Genomic DNA, 23,476 nt, shown 5'->3' with positions numbered 1-23,476 from the left:
GAGACATAGCAAGGGTAAGTTCGTGATTCCTTTCATGACTAAGTCTCAGAAATCCCAAACCATCATGTCTACTATGTTCTGTTCATTAGAAGTGAGCCAACAAGTCCAGTCCACACTCAAAGAGAAAGGAATTAAGCTCCCTTTCTTGAAAGGATGTGTATCAAAGAATCTGTGGATATCTTTTAAAGCTATCACGCTGGCTGGTGGCAGGTGCCCCATTCCTCACCATGGGGGCCTCTCAGTAGGACTGCTTGAGTGGCCTTATGACCTGGAAGCTGGACGTCCGCAGAGCAGGGGATCCAAGCAAGAACAAGACGCAATCCACAATGTCTCTTATGGCCTAGTTTCAGAAGTTACACTCTTCGTAACTCATTTCATTTCATCCAACGTCATTTCTGCAACGTGCTTCTGGTTGCATGGGTCAGCCTCGCTCAGTGGAGGCGGGCCTCAGGAAGGGCGTATGTCCCAGGAGGCAGGGATGGGTGGGGGCCATGCTGGGTGCTGGCTACCACGGGTACCCAAGGGAAGCAACAATTCACTCTGCAAGGCCATTCATTCTCTTTGTGTCACAAGGGAAGTGACATAAAAGTGGGCTTTTGGGGTCCCACTGACCCTAAGGGAAAAAATGAGAAAAATCAGGAGAGATCCTCTAGTCTATCTTTGACCTGACGGCAGAAGGAACGAACTGTGGCAGGTGCCGGAGGAGTCCCCTTTCCACTGGCCCTGATGCTATCTCTAATCTTGCTCACGATCTTTTATGCATGCTTCCAGAGCCCTGTAGGTGCCCTCCTCACGATAAGCAATTAGACCAGGCAGGAGCTTCTTTAATAACAGCTATTAAGTACTTGGTGAACCGAAATGGCTATTCAAAGCTACTTTTTGTTCTCTGTAATAATTAGGACATGAGCTTCCTCAGGGAGATGAGGAGCCTTGAGATGCAGCAGCCCCCACCTCTACACCGTCATTGCTTTAACATTCAGAACACAGAGTCTCTACCAACGAGTCTTTTAAAGCTTTTACATTTTTGGTAGGAGAACAGAAGAAAAGCAGTGGGAAGCTCAGCAGATTTTTAAAATATAAAATTTCCCATTTCTCTCAGAAAATTGAAAATAGCTCTTGAGTTATAAATTAGAAGTCTTTGTTCTTTCTTGGTTTGCTTTTTTTTTTTTTCCCCAGAAAGCTTTGGAATTACCACAATGCTACAAGTGTGGTCATATTTATTCTTTTTATTTTGTTATAAACCTTGCACACTTCTCCAAAGGAATAGTTTGCAAACAACAATAACAAATAAAAATTCAAAGAACTGTCCAGGCCACGAAAAAGAGGATGAGAATCTTCATCTTTGGCCAGAAAGAAGACTTTCTTTTCCTCCTACATGGACAATAACGCGCTGGGTCAGGGACCACTCATTGCAGAGAAGCCCCAGGCTCACAGCGACTCAAGAGGCCAGTCCTCCGTTACAGCTGGATACCTGTGGACGGTCCAAGCCCAGCACTGGTCTTTGCCGAGTACTGGACTCAGCCCCCTGGCCAGCCCCGGACACAGAGGGGCTTCCAGAGATGTCCATTCCATGCTTTGCCTCCTTTGCTTTGTCCGAGGCTATTTACTGGGCAGCTACTCTGTGCCTGTGCTTTACATTAATTGTCCCTCTTCCTCCTCAAACCCGGCAAGGTGGCTTCGGGAGCCTCATTTTACAGGTAAGTAAAATGAAGCTCAGGGAGTGAATTATCAGGAACCTTTCTTTTGCTGAAACAGGGATCCCAAGCTCTAAATGGCTTAGGCAAAGCATATTTATTAGTTCACATAACCAAGAAAGCCAAGCATAGGATGGGCCTCAGGCACAGCTGGATCCATATGCTCATGTGAACCACCAGGACCCTATTTCTCCCCTGACCCTTGTTCCCGTACTCCTGCCAAGCAGGCTCGTCCTTCTCGGTGTTAGGGAGATGGCTGAGGCAACCAGATACGCTCCGTTGCATTAAGTGTGGCAGCTGTGGAGGTGCTCCGTTTGGATCCCCCTTCCAAAAGAAGTTGTTATTCAAGTTCAAGGAGCACCAGTGGCTGGGCCTCCAGTTGTACCACCTTCAGGATCCGTGTCCTTCCACGTCAACTACCAGCTGACAGCGGGACATGGCAAGGAGTGCTAGTCCCTGGTCAGCCCTGCACAGTGCATGACTCCTCTCGTGGTCAACGTTTGCTGCAGGGCTCCCTTCGGATTGGCTGAGAATGTCATCTGATTGTGTCCTGAGGCTCTCCCTGTATCTTTCCTGAGCATCACCTTCTGCCCTACACGTACCTGTGGTCTTCAGGAGTCAACTGACATCCCACATCTCATTAGCTCCCATCCTCACATGGGGAGACGTCGTTGCTTCACCAAGATCCCTTTGGATCCCTTTGAACTTTCAGCGTTCTCCTCTGACTCCGGCATCTACTGGCCACATGCAGGCCGTGTTCTCAGAGCCCCAGGGTCAGCCCTTCACCCTACCTGAACACTCAGAAGGCCCAGGGCCTAGGTTACTTCCATGCTTCTTCCCCTTCCTTCCCACCTGACCGCCGAGGTGACTGGCAGGTGGAGAGTTTCAATGCCAAGGCTCTCTGCTTCCAGGCAGCCCCCCGGAGCTCTCCTGCAGCATCAGGCTGAGGTGACCCCTGTAGGACTTTGCCTGGGGGCACACCTGGCCTGGCTCTCTCACCTCCACTGCCCTGCCTCTCCCACCTCACTTCCCATCTGCCCTTAATAAACTACTTACACGTGAATGCTCCTCTTAGCGTGCTTCTCAAGAACCCAACCAAGAACCGGTGGTTGGCACCCAGTAGCACGGGTCACGTGGCCTCTTCCATAGAACAAACCCTGCGGGGTCCTCTCCCTCTTTTTGCTCCATCAGACCTGAGTTGTTGTTGCTTCCTGCGGCCATAACCGTGGCACGCTTCCCCAGGCCTTGACTGCTCCCTGGGCTCCTTCCCACACCTTCGTATCTCCCCAGTCCCTGCTTTGGAGTGCGCGACCTGCTTCTTGCCAAAACTCTGAATCATAAATCTCACCATTACAGGATTTATTTTTTAAATTTTCTATCCTCTATCTATCTATCTATCTATCTATCTATCTATCTATCTATCACCTACCTACCTTCCTACCTACCTAGTTTGAAATGAGACTGAAGGTTAACATCGTGGAATGGTTGACCTTTCACCCTATCCAATCAATTATGCTCTGGGACGGCATCTGTAATAAGCTAAATGAGAGACAATATCACAAATCTGATTTTCAGGGACACCTGGGTGGCTCAGCGGTTGAGCGTCTGCCTTTGGCTCAGGGCTGATCCCGGGGTCCTGGGATCGAGTCCCGCATTGGGCTCCCTGCATGGAGCCTGCTTCTCCCTCTGCCTTTGTCTCTGCCTCTCTCTCTATGTGTCTCATGAATAAATAAATAAATAAAATATTTTTTAAAAAATCTGATTTTCAGGTTCTTCCTGACTTAAGGACAGAGGTAATGACCTTCTTCCAATTGGCCCTCAAGAGCCTTCCAGCTGGAAAGAACCAGTAAACAACTTGCAAAAGGTGACCTCTGGCGCTAGATGGCAGCTGTGACCCGCCAGTGCTGGTGCTCACAGAAGCCACCGACAGTCCCAGCTTCTGGCTCTGCAGGTCCAGCAAAAACCAGTTTGCCTGCCGAGCTGGCTCTTGAACCAGGGTTGTCCCTCATTCCTCCAATGCAGAGGCACACCGTGGTTTTCCAGCACGTTGGGTACCCGGGCCTCCATGCCCTGCCAGAGTCCGGGAAGCTCTGTAGCGTCGTCCCTCAGTGCATCTGTTCCCAGCTGCTGACACACTGACGCCGACCCAAGGGTCTGGACTCGGGGCAGAGGCTGCAGACCCCAAGGGCTCAGGGAAATCCCTCTCAGCAGAGGAACTGCGGGGTTTAGGCTGCCTCTGCCGCTAACTGACCTCCACGGTGGCTTCAGCTCACCTTTACCCACACCCTCTTTGGCTATATATATATTTTTAAAGATGTATCTATTTATTTTAAAGACAGAGAGTGAGAGCCTGTGGGGTTTGGGGGCCAGAGGAAGAGAATCTCAAGCCGACTCCATGCTGAGCAAGGAGCCCTGATGCAGGGCCTGATCCCACAACCCTGAGATCATGACCTGAGCCAAAACCAAGAGTCAGATGCTCCAGCAACCGACCTAGGTGCCCGCCCCCTCTGGCTTTAGCAAATGAGTGATATCAGTTAAAATCACTGTATTAATAGAGACCCTTTTAGTTGCAAGTAACCAAAACCCTGTGAGAATGAGCTTAAGCCAAATAGAAGGATGGGAGAATTGTTTAGCCAATAGCTGAGAACCATACATATGTGAATTTATAAAAATTTATTTATTTATTTGAGAGAGAGAGAGAGGCAGAGAGAGCCTAAGAGGGGGAGAAGCAGAGGGAGAGGGAATCCCAAGCAGACTGCCCGCTTGGCACAGGGCTCGATCTCACAACCCTAAAAACCGAAATCAAGCGTTGGACACTCAACTGATTGAGCCACCAAGGTGCCCTTCTATATATGTGGATTTAGACACAACTGTATCCACGGAGTTCTAGGCACGGCTGGATCCAGGTGCTGAAAAAAATCATCAGGAATCTATGAGTCTCCATCTATCTTTTCCCTTTTCTTTTGAACACAAACTCCTAAGTGGTGAAAGAAATGTGTCTTTCTTCATATTTTTGCTGAGACTCCCAGACTTGACCTAGGTTCACATTCATCCCTAGACTAATCACATGATCACTAGTCAAATGCCCATTACCAGAGAAGGCATAGGTCAGAAGGGAAATGAGGAAGGCTTGGATTCCAAAGAAGAAGACTCAGGGCATTATCACCTGGAGAAGGACACAGAACGAGCCACGTCAACAGATGCCCAGTGATGACCAAGCAGGCTAGGTCCCTTTCTCCTCTGCCCCACTCCCTCACATATCTACTGACTCATTTAGTACACCTCAAAGTCTCTTACCAGAAAGCCTTTGCAATTTTCCCTCCACATTCCTACGCAGGCAAAAGTCCTGTTTATTCAACCTCTGTGTCCTCCCACTGCACAGTCTCCTAACATCCTGTTGTTTTCCCTCAAAGCACTGATCAGTTCTAGATTGTATAGTACATGCAATTATTAGCCTTGTGTGCATCTTTCCACTAAATTACAATCTTTAAAGAAACAAGATTTTGGTGTCCCAAAAGCCTAGTAGAGTACAGTACAGTCACCGCAACAGTAGGTGCTCAGTAAATACGTATTCATCAATTCACTGCGGACTTACCTATTAGCCACTGGTGATAGTGAGTCTAGTCGGACAGGGTCTCTGCCCGGCTTCTACATGAGTGAGGACGACAAACAAGTAAATCAGTGCTCACCGTCCAACTGCAACAGTTTCTCCAGGAATGGTGGACTCAAGGGAGCCAAGAGGAGGAACATCTAGATCAGAAGGATCTAGGAAAGTTTTCCTGAAGAGTTAGGATGTTGACCTATCTTTAGAAAAATGAGAAAAATAAGCAAGATGAGTGAGAGGAGGAGGCCCTCAGAATTATGTTAGGAAACATGGAAGTGTAACATAGCCCGCTATTTCCTGGGAGAACTAATGGTCAGTCTCATTTCACTTAACTGTCTAGAACAGAGGTAACTAAATAAGAATTAGGCCTTTTCACTAAGACTGTGTTTTTAAAGAAAAAAAAAAAAGAAAAGAAAAGGGGGCAGTGCCTAAAGTAGAATTTTTTGGGAAAATAAAGTAGATTTCTTTTGGACAAGAAAACTAGCTTAAAAGGATAGGGAGAAGCTCTCTGATTATACCAGCAACTGGCAAGACAACTGGCACATAGTAGGCCCTCGATAAGTGTGCGAATGCCTGGATGAAAGTGATTCAAAATCAGTAGGTTTTGCTTAAAAGGAAGAGCATAGCCAGCCAAGGATACGGCTCATTAAGAATCCATGCAGATTCCTAAAGGCACACAAAAGAGATAAAGGGCAAAAGAAATTACTTTAAAGCAGGAAGGTTTATGTAACACTGTGTGTGTAGAATAAAAAAAGTGCCCAGCTTCACATGCCATTTGCTGCCAGGATCTGAGATTGTTACTAAGAAAAGGGTGGGAGGAGGCTGCTGGGGGGAATCAGATGCCAGGCCAAGACACAGGCCCAGAAAACTCAACATTTGGGGCTTGAAAAGGAGGCCTGGAACACAAGCCTCTTTTGTTTTTCAGGCTTCTCTTAATTACTATGTTTGAGACGTGGGATTTATGAAAAAAGCACTATTCAAAAGGACAATTTACACTCTATTACAGAGAGAGTTCAGTCTCAGTCCCCGCTTTCCCCTCTGGTTGCAACCTGAGTCATTTGTGGCATGGCTGTGTGAAGCACGGAGGAGAGCTATAAATGGTTTTATAAATCAGCATGTTTCATCGCAAACTGAAGCGGCTGCTGCTCCCAAGGCTGGCAGCAAAACCATGAATCAGAGTCTAAAGTTCTAGAACAATGTCTGTGAATCAAATCTCACAACGGGTTGTCCTTAATGGCATTCTCCAGCTATGACCTCACCCCAGGTCTCCTCCATGTAAACCACACCCCATCACGGGCACGTACGGAACCTGGAAGCTCTTCTGTCCATACTGAGATGGATGAGCTAATAAAGGGGTAACTTCCCATCACTTTACCTCGTGCCCTTTATTCAATACTTGCTATGCAGAACATTTCCCCTACATTCTCCTCAGGATCATTAAGTCTCTCTCAGTCATGGTGAAGACTTTAGATCTTATCCCATACTAATCTCTGTTCCAAGTGTTTTATGCATATATAATCAAATGTATGTCACGACAATCTTAGGGGGGACATTGCTATCATCCCCCACTTTTCAGATGAGGAAGCTGAGGCCCAACGAGGTTTGGTAACTTGTCCAAGGTCACCTAGCCCTTAAATGGCATAGCTACACCCATATTGGAACCAAGGTCATTAGGCTCCATACTCAACACTCTCAACTACTGTGATATGCTGCCTTGTAAGAGAGGGTGCCACCTAGCCAGGGAGCTAACCCTTGTAACATCCCCACTGTCAGCCGTGCCTGGCCCCCCTCCACCTCCCCAGCCCCCAACCCCACCACCATTTGACAGGTTCAGAAGAAGCTGCCAACTCTGACGAGCCATGAGCCAATGAGCATATCAGTGTTACCCTGACCTCAGTTATTGGCTCGGGGCTGGGCCTGTGACTCTATCAGAGCCAGTGAATCATGATGGGACTTTTCCTGGGGCTTCTGGGAGAAGAAAGTCCTCTGTTCTTTATTGGTTTTGGTGAGGGGAAGATATGGGGAGAGGAGCTACCACAGCACTTTTACTGCTATGAAGGGAGGCCGCTGAGAAGGAGTCAACAAACAAAAAATGCAGAACAAAGAGAAGAACCTCCAGCACAGAACTACCAGGGCGTTGCCAAGAGGACACAGCGTTGGGCTCATGCCATGCAATACAACGGGGGGGAGGGGGAGGCCTGAGGGTGGGTAGGGCATATTGCCATGACCTGATTGGAGCCCTAAATCCAACAACTCTCGAAGCGCCAAATACCTCCATCCTGTTTGAGTCCATGAACCAATGTATCCCTTTTTAAAAGCCAATACGAGTAGGGCTTTTTGCAACTTGAATCATAATGCACAATAATTCAAAACAAGCTCAACAAACCTTGTGATAGCAGAGCCAAACATCCCATTAATTACCATGGTGGAACAGAAAGATTATTGATCAAGGGTGAAACCATGACTTAAGGCTCTCCCCATGCTAAAGAACAGAGAAAGAAAAAAAAAAAAAAAAAAAAAAAAAGAACAGAGAAAGAGCCAAATTTCTTAAATTCTCAACCATTCTCAAGAGTTACATTTTTGTAGAAATAATCCTCCCCAAATAGGTATTAATGGATTCACCTTCATAATTACATTTAACTTGATACCACGTTAAAATGACTTTAAACGCTCTCAGCAGGGCAGAAAGTAATGGACCAGAGATGGGGCAAGGTCAGCCAGGCATCAAAACATAGCCAGGGAATTTGGGTTGGTGAGGTGGTCAAAGAGGACTTTAGCCTTACACGACTCTCTATTAATCTCTTAGAAAGGAATGTATTTGTAAATCATTCATATAATTAAAAGTTAACTTTAAAATAGGGTTAAAGGACAAGTCGTGTAATTGCATGATCATACTTTTTTGGGTAGTTTTATGGTTTTAGTGACACAAACACGATGCACACATACGCTGTCTATTCACTGTCTTCACTGCAGGGCCTGGCATTGGGCTTGGTGACTCCGATGGCCAGGTGGGCTGCTCTCTCCACAGTGACTCTGCGGTTCTCGGAGGAGACTTTGTGGGCGATCTTTGCACAGTAAGACGTTGCCCATCAGCAGCACTTCAAGCTCCTTGACACTGTGGACTAGGAGTTCCCAGAATCCACTGGGCAGCACCTGCTTTGTTTTCTTGTTGCTTTTGTAACCAACGTTGGGCATCAAGTTCTGGCCTTAAATCTTCTGTGGGCTGTATTGTCAATGCCTCTGGGTTTCCGCCTACTGCACTTAGCTTTGACATACAGGTCTGACTGGTGCTGGATGAACTTCCTGGTCCTTTCCTGAACGATCTTGGGCTTCACCAGAGGTCTGAGGCCAAGTAGGAGATGGCTGTCACCGCTGCAGGCAGCACCGAGGAAGAGCTACCATACTTGTTGTTTAAAATAGTGGATCCCCTGAAGTGAAATGTTATATAAAATACATAGTGAACATTTGTTTGTTTCTCTTCTTTGGTATAGAATTAAAAAATATGATAGCTTGCTTCTTGGGAACCACCCTCTCCTGTTCACACTTAACCTTGGTTCAGATACGTGGTCTTTTTTTTTTTTTTTTAAGATTTTATTTATTTGAGATAGAGAATGAATAGAAACAGAGGGAGCAGCAGACTCCCCACTGAGCAGGGGGCCCAATGGGGGGCTCAATACGAGGACCCAGGGATCATGACCTGAGCCAAAGGCAGATGCCTAACTGACTGAGCCACCCGGGAGCCCCAGCAGACACATGGTCTTGATGAAAATATAGTAATTTGATTCCTGAGCCCTCCTGGCTCTTTTCCTCTCCATGACAATTCTGGAAAGAGGCAGCAGTGGCATAGTTTTTTAATCTCCCTGAATCCTCTCTCCATCCATCCATCCAACAAACAAACAAATAAAAAACCAGAGTAACTAGATGCTAAATCCAAAAACAACAATGGACAACATCGATTGACAACAAAGTCAGATGATGGCGAATCCCCACAAAATTCAGAAATGCAAGAGAGTGAGGACAGCCGGCAGCACCCCTGTAGGACCCGCATTATATTTACATTTATACAGGAGGACGTAGGGGGAGGAAACAGGGCAACTAATGGGCCTGATAATTGTATTCGCAGAAGGCAGGGTGAACTAATGCTAGCCAGGCAGTCGAAGTGGCGGTTGGCTCCAGTAGTGGGGGAGTACAAAGGGTCTCTGAGAAGGCCTGATGAGGCTGGAATAGTTTAAGCAACATGGGGTCATAAAGCTAAGTGACCAAGTTGCTCTCAACAAAACTGATGAAAAATATAAACTAGTGTTTTAAAACTGGCTAAGAGATACTTCAAAAGATTTAAGATATCAAAGATTAACACGAATTAGAACTAGAAAAAGACTGCGATTAAGTGACAAAACCTAGGGGAGATCAAGAATAAATAATTTCATTCAGAAATAAAGCTAAACTAAAAACAAAACAAAACAAGAGTGAATACATACTATGGATATTTGAGAAATAGAAGGTGAAACAAGAATGGTTTTTAAATTCCGAATAAAAAAAGAAAAAGAATTTGAGAGAAAGTGTACATATTGAAGCCATGTAAATAAGATATGTTACATTAAGAGTAACTGCAAATGAAAACAAAACCAACAGAACCTGATGAATAGTAAAAATTATAATTCAAGAAAACTTTCCTAAAATAAAGATTTGAAACCAGGCACCCGGGTGGCTCAGTTGGTTAAGTGTCCAACTCTTGATTTTGGCTCAGATCATGATCTCGGGGGTTATGAGATCGAGCCCCTCATCGGGCTCCACACTGGGAGGCATGGGGTCTGCTTAAGATTCTCTCTCTCTCTCTCTCCCTCTCCCTCCACCTCCTCCAAAATAAAAAAAATAAATAAAGATTTGAAACGACATTTTGAAAAGGTATACCTTAAAACTGGAAATATTGACCCAGAAAGACATATACTAAGACATATTCTAAACTTTAAAGGAAAAAGAATAAAACTGGCCCCTTTTGTAACTAGGCCAAAGATCCAAGTGAATTATAATGGAAAGAAAATTAGATTTTCATTAGACTTTCAATAGCATTTCTTTATGGTGGAGGAAAACAGAGTCACATATTTAAGATATCCAGGAAAGAAAATGTGAGCCAAAGATTTTGTATCCAACTGAGTGTAAAGGGTAAGGAAACAACCAACCTGCTATTGGCACATGGAAACTCATGGAATCTTGCTTAGAATTGTGGTCACTTTGAAAAAAGGTTGGTTGTGATTGAGATGAAACATATGGATTCCTTCCAAGGTGGCCAGCACAGGTCTACCTTTTGTCATAAGTGGTGGCTATGTATGTTTGGTGTAGTTTTCTGTATATGTATTTTATTTTCTAATAAAAAGCTTACAAACAACAAATATAAAATTTTAGACGATTATACTTAGAGAAATTTGAATATGGACCAAAGATGATATTATGAAACTACTGTTAAATGTTTACATATGATATAATGGCATTGCAGCTGTATAGTAGAATGCTCTTATTTTTTAGAGATGCCTGCTAAAGAATTTACTGTAATTTTACTTTTAAAATGTTTTATCAAAAAAAAAATCAAATTTCCAGTCACGTTTTGTTATTTTAATTTCTTCTTTTTTAAGTTTTCCTTGTTAGGGTGAGGAGGAGCAGAGGGAGAGAGAGACTCTTAAGGAGAGTCCATGTTCAGCACAGAGTCCAACGCGGGGCTCAAGCTCAGGATCCGGAGGTCATGACTTGGGCGAAATCGAGCGTCAGACACTTCGCTGACTCAGCCGCCCAGGTGCCCCATTGGCTTCTAGCTGAGGTATAATACTTACAATATTATGCATTATATACAGATGTTAAGTCTTACGGTGAAATGAGTTTTGACAAATGCCATTATTCTATCAAAATACAGAATATTTTCCCCAGAAAATTTCCTCCTGCCTCTTCCAAGTTAATGTCCTCTCCAGCCCCTCACTGAGGGAACCACTGTTTTGATGATCTCCTTCACCAAAGATTAGTTTTACTTGATGTAACACTTCATATAATGGAGTTATATAATACATAATCTCTAGACACACTTCTTTTATATCTTAATATCCCCGAAATTAGAATGTATCTTAGAAATTGGTGGTGCTTAAACAATTAATGGCAGTGTTTTCTCTTTTCTTATTGTTATATAAAATAATGGGGCCTCTTACAATCAATGGCATCTTTGATTTGATGAAGTATTTATATCTAAATGAAGTAAATATGGCAAAAATGTAACAGTCATTGAATCTAGTTGGTGGGTATATGGGTGTCTTACTTTTCTATGAGTTTGAACATTTTTATATAAAAAAATTTACTAAATATATAAATAAATTAAAGGATATCACAATTGTTGTACCCTGCATTGGCCTTTTCTCCTCCTTAATTAAAATGACCCTTAAATAATGGAATCATCTGGAGCCTTTCTTGACCTCTGTGAAACCCCGACCATAGTAGGGACCTGGGTCCTCTGGACTAGCACAAGATCATTCAGTCTTTGTAGGATTTGCTTTTTTCTCAGATATATTATTTTTCTATGCTCTATTTCCCCGAACTTTTCAAAAGCGAAGAGCTTCTGTCCTCTGGGTCCTGATGCCGTAAGAATGAGGAGCTCTGCACTTGGGATCACAGCATCTAATCAAGTGTCAAATCCCACAAGCTGAGTGCCTGAGTCTGAGGCAAGAAAGAAAAGCTGGGGCCCAGAACCAGCACGTGGCAGCTGGAAGGTCAAGGTGTTAGTTCTTTAAGTATAGACTCCCAGTTCCTCCTTGTGAATAGTCATGAATCCATGTTAACAGGTACATAAAGATGTAACTCTGACATTAAAAACAAAGTGTGGGGAGATGGAACTGTAAAGCAGTGTGGTTCTTATATGTGATCAAAGCTAAGTTGGTATTTATTTAGAGTAGACTGCTATGGGGCACCTGGCTGGCTCTGTCATTAGAGTGTGAGACTCTTGATCTCAAGGTTGTGAGTTCAAGTCCCACACTGGGCGTAGAGATTACTGAAAATAGACTGTTTTAACATTAGGTTGTTACATGTAATCCCCATGGAAACGAGAAAGAAATTATCTATAGAATATGCACAAAAGTAAATAAGGAGACAATCAAATCAGGTCACTATGAAAGTTGACTAAATGCAAGGGAAGGCAGTGATAGTGGAGGTGAAGGACAAAAATAATCTACAAGACAAACAGAAAACAAATAACAAAATGCCAATAGTAAGTCCTTTCTTATCAGTAATTCTGCTATTGTAAATGGGCTAAACTCTCAATCAAAAGTCATAGATAGGGGCACCTCGGTGGCTCAGCAGTTGAGCATCTCCCTTTAGCTCAGGCCATGACCCTGGGGTCCTGGGATCGAGTCCCATATCGGCTCCTGCAGGGAGTCTGCTTCTCCCTCTGCCTGTGTCTCTGCCTCTCTCTGTGTCTCTCATGAATAAATAAATAGAATATTTTTTTAAGTCATAGATTGACTTGAAACTAATATAACACTGTATATTAATTATACTTGAATTTTAAAAAAACCACATAAGGTTGGGAGAATGGCTTAAAAAACCCAGGATTCATCTATATGCTATTGTGACATAGTACAATTCATATTTGGTGCAACATCCATTCATGATAAAAACCCTCTGCAAAACCGGTCCAGAGGGAACATATTTCAACATAATAAAGGCCTTATCTGAAAAACCACAGCTAACATCATACTCAGTGAAAAAGTGAGAGCTTTTCCCCTAAGGTCAGAAACAAGACAAAGACGTTCATTCTCACCACTTTTATTCAATATAATACTAGAAGTCCTAGCCACAGCAATTAGGAAGCATACAGGAAAAAAAAAAAAAAAAAGATGTCCAAATTGGTAAGAAAGAAGTAAAACCCTCACTATTTGCAGATGGCATGATAGTCTATGTAGGAAAATCTAAAAGACTCCACCAAAAAACAAAACTAGAACTGATAAATGAATTCAGTAAAATTGAAGGATACAAAAATCAACGTACAGAAATCTGTTGCATTTTCATATATAGTACTCATGAAGCAGCAGAAAGTGAAATTAAGAAAACAACACATTTACAATTGCACCAAAAACAATAAAGTATCTAGGAATAACCTTAACCAAAGAGGTGAAAGACCTGTGCTCTGAAAATTAGGAGACACTAATAAAAGAAATTCAAGATGATGCTAAGAAATGGAAAGACATTCTATGCTCATGAGTTGGAAGAACAAATATCGTTAAAATGTCTATACTACCCAAACCAATCTACATACTTAATGCAGTCCCTATCAAAATACCAATATCCTTTTTTCACAGAACTAGAACAAACCATCCTAAAATATGATGGAACCACAAGAGAGCAAATAGCCAAAACCATCTTGAAAAAGAAAAATAAAAGTAGAGGTATCATAATTCTAGATTTCAAGTTATATTACAAAGTGGTAGTAACGGAAACCATATGGTATTGGCACAAAAACAGACACACGGATCAGTGGAATAGAATAGAAAACCCAGAAATAAACCCACAGTTATATGGTCAATTAATCTTTGATAAAGGAGGAGAGAATATACAACGAGAAAAAGACATTCAAGAAAGATGTTCAGAAAACTGGACAGCCACAAGCAAAAGAATGAAACTGGACCACTTTCTCTCACCACACACAAAAATAAACTCAAAATACATCAAAGGCCTAAATGTGAGACCTGAAATCCTAGAAGACAGCGCGGCAGTAATGTCTCTGACGTGGGCCATAACAACATTTTTCTAGATATATCTCCTGAGGCAAGGGAACCAAAAGCAGAAATAAGCTAGTGGGACTACATCAACATAAAAGCTTCTGCACAGCACAGGAGACAATCAACAAAATCAAAAGGCAACCTACAGAATCAGAGGATATACTTGCAAATGACATCTGATAAAGGGTTAGTAGCCAAAATACGTAAAGAAACGATACAACTCAACACCCAAAAAACAAATAATACAATTTACAAATGGGCAGAAGTTGTAATAGACATTGCTCCAAAGAAGACGTCCAGATAGGGGATCCTGGGGGCGCTCAGCAGGTTTAGCATGATCCTGGAGACCCGGGATCGAGTCCTGCATCAGGCTCCCTGCAGGGAGCCCGCTTCTCCCTCTGCCTGGGTCTCTGCCTCTCTCTCTCTCTGTGTCTCTCGTAAAAAGATAAATAAAATATTTTTTAAAAAAGAAGACGTCCAGATGGCCAACAGGCACATGGAGGGATGCTCAGCGTCACTCATTGTCAGGGAAACGCAGAGCAGAACGACAGCACCATGTCACCTCACACCTATGGGAACGGCTAGAATCAAAAACAGAAGAGACCACGAGTGTTTATGAACATGTGGAGGAAAAAAGGAACCCTCTAGTCAGTGGATGTGCAAACAGTGCAGCCACTCTGGGACACAGTATGAACGCTCCTCACAAAGTTAAAAATAGAACTACTAGGTATTTACTCCCCAAGTGCAAAACCACACACGCACCCCTGTGTGTCGCGGCCGTACCGACCACGGCCAAACCCAGGAAGCGGCCCAAAGTGTCCGTCGACAGACGAATGGATAAAGAAGATGTGGTGTCCATGTAAAGGAATAGTATTCAGCCGTTGGAAACACAATCTTGCCATTTGCAAAGACAAGGCCGGAGCCGGAGAGTGTGATGGATGTGGAACGCGCAGTGACAGAAAGACAAATACCACCCGATTTCGCTCTTGTGTGGAATTTAAGAAACAAACCAAATGAGCAAAGGAAAAAAAAAAGGAGAGAGAGAGAAAAACCAAGGAACAGACTCTTAACTGTAGAGAACCAACTGATGGCCACCTGAGGGCAGGCGGGCGAAATAGGTGATGGGGATTAAAGAGACACTTATCACGATGCAAAAAAAAAAAAAAAAAAGTGAAATAAAATGATAGAACAAAACGGAGTTGGTCTTTGTTCCCAGTTCCTGGCACGAGCTCCAAAACTCCTGGAGCAGCCTGAGTACTAGGAGGGGCTTCCGTCATTCCTGGGGAGTCCCCGCGAGCACAGGGGTGTTCATGCTGACGGGCGCCTGCGGGAGCCTCGGTGGCGGTGGCGGTGGCGTGGCAGTGGCGGTGGTGCAAGGGAAGGGCTCAAGGCTGGGACTTTCAGCCCCGCCTGGTGAACTCCAGGGAACTGAGTCAGAGACTCCAGGGAACTGAGTCCAACGTTCAAGGACGTCAGCAGTCCAGCCGCCCGATGAAGCCTTGATCAGAACGAGGAGGCCTGGCGAGCTGGCGGGCGCGGGGGTGCGGCCCGGGCAGCCCTGGCCGTGGCCCCGACCCACAGCCTCCCACGCGTCCCCTCCGCGGCGCTGCTCCTGCGTCGTGTCCTTTACAAGACTGTCATCCCGAGGGCAGTCCTTTCCTGAGCTCTGGGAGTCCTTCTAGAGAACGGCTGAGTCTGAGTGACACACGGGGTTGTGGAGTCCGGGGTTTGTAGCCATCGGGGCACAAGTGCAGGTAGCCTGGGGACTCTGCTTGTGACCAGTGGCACGCGGGGGCAGCTCTGTGGGACCCAGCCTTTAACCTCCTAGGTCCCAAGTTCTAGTTCAGCTCTTGATCCTCACAGGTTGCCCTGTCCCTCGGAACCCCGGTATTGCCGTCCCTGCTGTGGGGAGCCCGATGGTGCACGTGTCGCTGTGTTGCTCTGGGCGTGTCCGAGACGCAGCAAAGCGCCTGACACGCTAAAATTGCTTAATAGATATCAGCAGGAATGTAAACGAAGCTTTGTGCCAGGCCCCCTGGGGCTAACCCGGGCCTACGAGAGACAGATAAACGCACAGATAAGGTTCTAGGTAAACATCTGTTCTATTTCCTCAAGCGGAAAAACAAGAAGCACATTTGCTTCCCTAACACAGAGGGGTCTGAAGAACGCTCAAGAACCAGCATTTAAAAGCTAAAGGAAGGGATCCCTGGGTGGTGCAGCGGTTTGGCGCCTGCCTTTGGCCCAGGGCGTGATCCTGGAGACCCGGGATCGAATCCCACATCGGGCTTCCGGTGCATGGAGCCTGCTTCTTCCTCTGCCTGTATCTCTGCCTCTCTCTCTCTCTGTGACTATCATTAAAAGCTAAAGGAAGAAACGAGAACTACAAAGCATAAGGCTCGGCATAGATATTCTTTATCTCCTATGTTCCTGGGTTCTGAACCTATTTAGCAAGCCTCTCTAGGTGAAGGATTCTGTGGCTTCATGAAGAAAATATCTGGGAAAAGTTGGAGAGGAAACCAGCTGGAAAATTTTTTTTTTAAGATTTATTTATTTATTTATGATAGAGAGAGAGAGAGGGGCAGAGACACAGGCAGAGGAGAGGGAGAAGCAGGCTCCATGCCGGGAGCCGGACACGGGACTCAATCCCAGGACTCCAGGATCACGCCCTGGGCCAAAGGCAGGCGCCAAACCGCTGAGCCCCCCCGGCCCTCCCTCCCAGGCTGGGAATATTGATTGCAACCGTTGCTTAATATTTAGTCTGTGTTTTAAGGGGCGGAGTGGCTGCAGCCACCGAGTTGGCTGCTGAGGATTCTCTATGTTGGTTCCTTGGACGGTTTCTAAAATCCTTCCTGAAGGTCTGTGACCGAAGGAGTAGAGCCAGGGGTTCATACCCCTGCAGGACCAGGAAGCAAGAAACCAAGGAATGTGGACCCACGAAGAGTCCGGGTGAGAGCGGCTGCATGAGCGCCTGAAGCGGGTACTGGCTCCTTGTCCCCTTGTCCCACACCCTTTCCTGCCCTCAGCTCCAGCACCCCCTGTGCTCGGCTGGACCCGTCGCTAGGACCACGCGCTGCCCCTGCCTTGAAACGCCGTTGAGGCAATGCTGCGGTGTAAGCGCCGCTTCTGGAAATGTCTCTGCTCGGTCTCCGTCTCTGTGGGCCACCCTTGCTTCGCCCCTGCAGTTGCCTGGTCTGCTTGGCTTTGGAGCCTTACGAGTTTATCTTTAACCCACTTCGCACATCACTTGGAGAGCTGCACCCACGTGTGTGTCCTGGCTATCAGCTCAACTCAACCAATATTTGCTTCGTAGGGAGGCGATAATTTGCCTCAAATTGACTCAGAGTGGCTGGAATCTCAACAAAATCACCCCTAATTTTCTCCTAAAACTTGAAGCCTGACTTACAAAAAAAAGGGGGGGGAGCCTCCGGTTAGAAAGGGAATCATGAAGGGTGAGGATAGGCACTGCCCGGTGTGCGGCCGAGAGAGGGCGGGAGGTGGAGAAGCCTGAGCGGCCGCCTCCCAGAAGCTCTCCGCAGCCTTCGGCTTTCTGAGACGTACATTGTTTCCCTTTTCACATTTTCTGGCGCTATACGGGAAATCCTTGTGGTTATTTTTTATTACGGTAAAATATGCATAATACAAAATTCACTATTTTGACCATTTTTAAGTGTATGGCCCAGTGGCATCAGGCACATTTACGTTCTTGCATAACCATCACCACCATCCAGCTCCAGAACGTTCTCGTCATCTCAAACTGGAACTCTATACCCATTAAACAACACCTTCCCACTCGACCTTTCCGCCAGCCCTTGGGAACTCCTGCTTCTATAAATTTACCTATTCTGCGTGCCCTTTATGGACGTGGAATCACAATATTTGTTCTCTCGTGCCTGCATAATGGGCCTTTGTCCTTTCCACTTAGCATTGTCCCATCTTTACGTTTCACTTCTGTGCAGCACAGTCAGGATTTCCTTCCTTTTAGAGATCGGAGAACGTCCCATTACAGGTTGTTTACCCACGCGTTCGTTCGTCAAGGGACGTCTGGGTTGTTTCCACCTTTTGGCAATTGTGAATGATGCTTCTTTGAACATCGGTGTACAAATACCCGCTCAAGTCCCTGCCTTCAATTCCTCTGTGTATACAGTTCCCTAGAATGTGGTCATGCTGCTTTTGCCTTTTTTTTTAAAACTTATTTTTATTTTTTCAAACACTGATAATACATCAAGCGAAAAGAAAGATCAGTCACCAATAAGCCCACCATGCAAAGATAACCACCATTAGCAACGGAGTGTTTGGTCTTTCAGACTTTCTAATCTACCCTAATATCCAAAGGAAAAGAAACTTTAAAAATATCAATTTAGGGATCCCGAGGGGGCTCAGCGGTTGAGCATCTGCCTTCGGCTCAAGTTGTGAGCCCGGGGTCCCGGAATCGAGTCCCGTGTCGGGCTCCCTGCATGGAGCCTGCTTCTCTCTCTGCCTGGGTCTCTGCCTCTCTCTTCTCTGTCTTTCATGAATAAATAAATAAAATCTTTAAAAAAAGTAAAAATGGGCACAGTGGTTTAGCACTGCCTGCAGCACGGGGTGTGATCCTGGAGGCCTGGGATCGAGTTGCGAGTCGGGCTCCCTGCATGGAGCCTGCTTCTCCCTCTGCCTGTGTCTCTGCCTCTCTCTCTATCATGAATAAATAAATAAAATCTTTAAAAAAAAAGTAAAAATATCAATTTAGGGGCACCTGGCCGGCTCGCCAACAACTGCCCAACCCTGAGGAAATCTGGACGGGAATACTGCGCCATGTTGCCCAAAACTGGTGTCTGTTGCTACGGTGGCAATAAATACTGAACTGGGCCCAACACGTGGGAAACGCGTCAGAGTTTGCGCTCCGGCTGTCATTGATCCAGAGGATTCTCATATTATCAGAAGCATGCCAGAACAGACCGGTGGAAGTCAATCCTGCAAAATTTTTCTTTAATAACACCAGCCAGACCTTGTTTTATTTATTTATTTTTAAATTTATGATAGTCACACACACAGAGAGAGAGAGAGAGAGGCAGAGACACAGGCAGAGGGAGGAGCAGGCTCCATGCACCGGGAGCCTGACGTGGGATTCGATCCCGGGTCTCCAGGATCACGCCCTGGGGCAAAGGTAGGCACTAAACCGCTGTGCCACCCAGGGATCCCTAGACCTTGTTTTATTTATTTTTTTTTTAAAGATTTTATTTATTTATTCATGAGAGATACAGAGAGAAAGAGAGGCAGAGACACAGGCAGAGGGAGATGCAGGCTCCATGCACCGGGAGCCCGACGTGGGATTCGATCCCGGGTCTCCAGGATCACTCCCTGGGCCAAAGGCAGGCGCTAAACTGCTGCGCCACCCAGGGATCCCTAGACCTTGTTTTAAAAATACTGTTATATGTTAAAAAATAAAAATAAAAAAATAAAAGTACTGTCATATATAATTTTATTATAATTTATATTTATGATATTTATATTATAGTTAATATTTATAATATGATGTATCATATATGAATATTTGTATTTATAATTATATATTATTTCTTTCTCTCTGAGCAACCCTTTGAGGGAGGCACTGTTGTCACCTCACTGACAGGTAAGGAAACCGAGGCACAGCGAGCAGAGGTTGCAACCGTGCCCGCGAGGGAGCCAGGTGGCTGGAAAAGGAGACTGAAGGCCTTCAAGCTGGAGCCGGGGGCTCGGAAATCAGGGGGACATGCAGGCAGTTGTGCAGATGAGGAGGCCGAGGTGAGGGTGGCCCTGGCTCAAGGTCGTGGGACACATTAGTGACAACCCTGGAAGCAGAGTCCGGAGCTCCTAGCTGTGCTCTTCCCACTCGGGTGCTGCGAGCCTTGCGGGGTCCCTGTGGTCCTCCACTTCACTGCACCTCGAGACCCGGTGGTGGGACGAGCGCCGGGCGGCAGTCAGGTGCCTGCGGACTCTTGGCCTCAGCCCAGGGCACGACCTCGGGCATCAGCTGGAGCCCACATCAGGCCCTGGGCTGGGCGTGGGCACTGATGAGGGGTCTCTCTCCCTCTGCCCCTCTCCCTGCTCACGCTCTCTCTTAAGAACCAAAACTTAAAAGAAAAACCCTGATGATAGGAAGTCCCCGGGCAAGCCCAGCTCTAGAGCCCCGGAGCCCGCGTGTCGGACTCTGGCATCCGTGTTTTAGGCAAACACGCGGGGGCTGCTGCGCGGAACCACTGCCCGGGCCGAGGCAGCTGATGGTCGAGGGCCCTGACCCCCACCGGGAGCGAGGGTTCCCGCAGGTCCCCCAGCCCCCAGCTCCAGCACCCTGTGACCTCCCGGAGGACCTCGCGCCCCTTCCATGGCCCCCAAGCCCGCCTGCTCTTTGTGGGACAGCGTCTCCCGTCGGGTTCCCACCCGCTGATGCCGTGGCCGCACTGCACCCTCTGCATCCTCTGCACCCCCAGGGGCTGCCCGGGCCGCACCCCCTCCTGCTGCCCCGCACCCGCCGCGGGAGCTCGGGCCTTCCGGAGTCCACCTGACTCGCTCCACCCAGGCTGTGGGACAGGTGCACGGGGCATGGTGCTCACTAGGTTCCGGGGTGCAGGAGAGTCCAGGCCGGCAGCGCCACGGCCCCCCCTGCGCGCCCCCAGCTCCCTGCCCCAGTCCACCCTCCGCAGCAGGACTGTAAGCACCAGTACTACGCCGTGGCCTGTCCCCGAAGCTGCCGGAGACTCCTGGTTGCTCTGCGGGTACAACCCAGAATTGTACACTCGGGTGGAGGCTGCCAGTCCTAACCGCTCACCCCCCTGACTCTGGCCTCCCAGCCCGGCCCCTCCTGCCCGAGGCCTGCCCCGCTGTCACCCCAGCGCCCGGCCTGCACCTGGGGGGCCCCGTCCCCGACACCGAGCCCCTGTGAGGCGTCCGCTCCTGCACGGGGCCTGTCCTGCTGTCATCCGAGTGCCCAGCCTGCACCGGGGGTACCCCGTCCCCAACACCAAGCCCCCTACGAGGCGTCCCCTCCTGCCCAAGGCCTGTGCCAGCCCCGGGCCGGGCCTGCGGGGTGAGGGCACCCAGGGCAGGGCCGCTGGGAGGGCGAGGCTGAGGGCGAGTTCTCCTGGCTCGCTGTCTGCATGGCTCCCCGCCCACCGGGGCTGCACCCCTCACCCTGCTCGTCGCCTCCCGGCAGTTCCCGGGCTGCCTTGACCGGGAACCCTTCCCTCAGACGCCTGGGCCGTCATGCAACTCCGTCCTCCAGCCCGGCAGTTAGCGTAGCCGCAGCTCGCGTGGGCTTATCTAGGGGGGTCTGCCTTGCCCGAGCACTTGTGTGGAGGCGGGGACCCTGTGCGACTCCCTGCGGCCCAGAGCCCACGCCGGCCCCAGACACGCAGGAGGTGCTCGGTCAAAAGTCGCTAAGGAACGACGCCGGGCACTGCGTCCTGCAAGCAGGTGACTCCCCGCCGCGCGGGGCAGCAAGGGCTTCTGTGCTCCTGCAGTCTCGTCCAGCGCACAGGCGGGACTGTCGTGACTGTTCCATCAGGTGTTATTTGCGATATTTAGAGGCCAGCTCCTGCCCCCTCCCCAGTCGGGTCTAGAGGGCAAGATGGGGGCAAAGTTCGTGCTGTCACCACCATCATCACCTCCGTAGCTACCACCCCAAAGCCCTCCTGGGCTCAGCGCATTGCAATGCCTGTGCAAAGCCCCAAACCCCGAGAGACACACTGGTCCCTGCGTGTATGGGCTGCAGCATGGGCTTGGAAATCGGTCCCTGCTCTGCACCTGACTGTGCCCCGTGAACACGTCACTTGGTGTCCCTGAGCTTCGTCTGCAAGATGGGGATGATGCCTGCCTGTTTCACTTCATTGAGGTCTATCAGGTTCAAATGCGGTGATGAGTATGAAAGCGCTTCGTGAACCGAAAAGTGTGGCTCACAGGAAAGAAAGGGAGCTTCCTTCTCACGCAACCATGACAGATTGGCAAAGGACATAATTGAGACATTAACTTGTTTCCTAAATGATGACGTGCGAGCCCACGTGGATGCACTGTGTGCTAGGCATTGTTTTTCCCAGTTTTGCAAACGGATTTGTGCTCACCTCTCTCTACCCATCTACCCTCCCAGCTCCCCGGCCCCTTCTGATCACGGGTGGAGATGACAGGAAGCGCATGACCCTTTGGCAAGGGTGGGGGTGTTGCTCCACGACTGGGTAGAGTAGGTGAGAACATGGTATTGAAGGCAGCGGGGTCCTTAGAGAAGCCAAACTCCCTGCGGCGGGGGGGAATCCTTTACCTGGAGACTGCGTCCCTGTCCACTGGGACAGAAGCCAGGAAGGAGGCAGCATAGATCTAGGTGCTGGGGGCGGAACCATTGATGAGGAGCCTGAATAAGTTTCCTTTGTGGGAAAGCCAGTTTCCTAACACAGGAATATTCAGAGACATCTTTCGTTTCTGCTGCTCTCTCCATTCCCCCTTCCCCTTTATTGGCAATCAACGTATTTAATTCAAGCGCATGGCGTTCATTCTTTTGACAAGGATGCGTAAGAGTGACCCACAGCACCAGGTTCCAAACTCTTGGCTTTTTTAACGGTCGCCTCCCCGAACTATCATCACAGACAGTGAGATGAGTGCGTGACCCCACTTTACAGATGGGAAAACTTAGCTTACAAACGCTCAGTAACATGCTCAGAGTCAGCCAAGAGGTGAGTGATTACATGCATCTCCATTCAAACCCAGATTTTCTAGCACCTCCTCCCCTACGCTGCTGTGTTTTTTAGGTGCCCCCTTGCCCCTTACTTTCACAAATCTAATGTGGAGTGTGTGTGTTCGTTGGGGTGAGGGAGCTTTGGGCTGCTTTTCTGCCTAAAAAACACCTAGATGCAGAATTTCCAAGACGAGAAGGGAGCTCAGGGGTCACCTCATTCCATGTACTTTGCAGATAGAGAGCCTGAGGCCCAGACAGGGGGTGCTCTCTGGTTTCTGGCGCTGGCTCTTGCGCCGAGCTCGCTCTGCGGGACCCAGGTGCCCCTGCCTACCTGGGAACACCTTTGCCAAGAGTAATGGTCGCTCTATGCTGAGCGCTCATTCTTCAACGACTATGCAGCAGCGCCTACCTGTGTGCCGAGAAGCCTTGGAGAGAAGCAGGACCTCCTGCAGCTTCGGCCAGGCGTGGGAAGGGGACCGCAGGCCCGCAGGCGTGCGAGCTGGACTATGCCAGGGGCTTGCAGGGGCGTCGGCAGGGGGTGCAGGTGCGCAGGGGCTGCAGGCGCGACTGGCACCTGCGGGCCCGGGATGATGAAACCCGGGGCGAGGACTGCACCATCCCGGCCCGCGGCCTCGCAGCTGTGCGGGCGGGGCTTGCGCACGCGCTGCGCCCCCGGGGGGGTGCACCCCACGAGGAGCTCGGAGCTCGGAGCTCGGAGCTCCCGGGCGCTGCAAGGACCCCGCCCCGCCCC

The 23,476-nt window shown here is 48.0% G+C and overlaps 1 long non-coding RNA gene across 1 annotated transcript; it reads right to left on the bottom strand.

Moving 5' to 3' along the window:
- Positions 1-1,206: 1,206 nt before the first annotated feature.
- LOC118350745 (uncharacterized) lies at positions 1,207-23,440 on the bottom strand. The gene is made up of 2 exons (XR_004805125.2): positions 23,135-23,440; positions 1,207-8,726 (listed from the first exon to the last, which is right to left on the bottom strand). It is a non-coding gene; the product is annotated as an uncharacterized LOC118350745 (long non-coding RNA).
- Between the last annotated feature and the right edge of the window lie 36 nt (positions 23,441-23,476).

This window comes from Canis lupus, chromosome 15 (assembly GCF_003254725.2).
Source record: "Canis lupus dingo isolate Sandy chromosome 15, ASM325472v2, whole genome shotgun sequence".
Lineage (NCBI taxonomy): Eukaryota > Metazoa > Chordata > Mammalia > Carnivora > Canidae > Canis > Canis lupus.
This window is presented reverse-complemented; position numbering and strand designations above follow the sequence as displayed.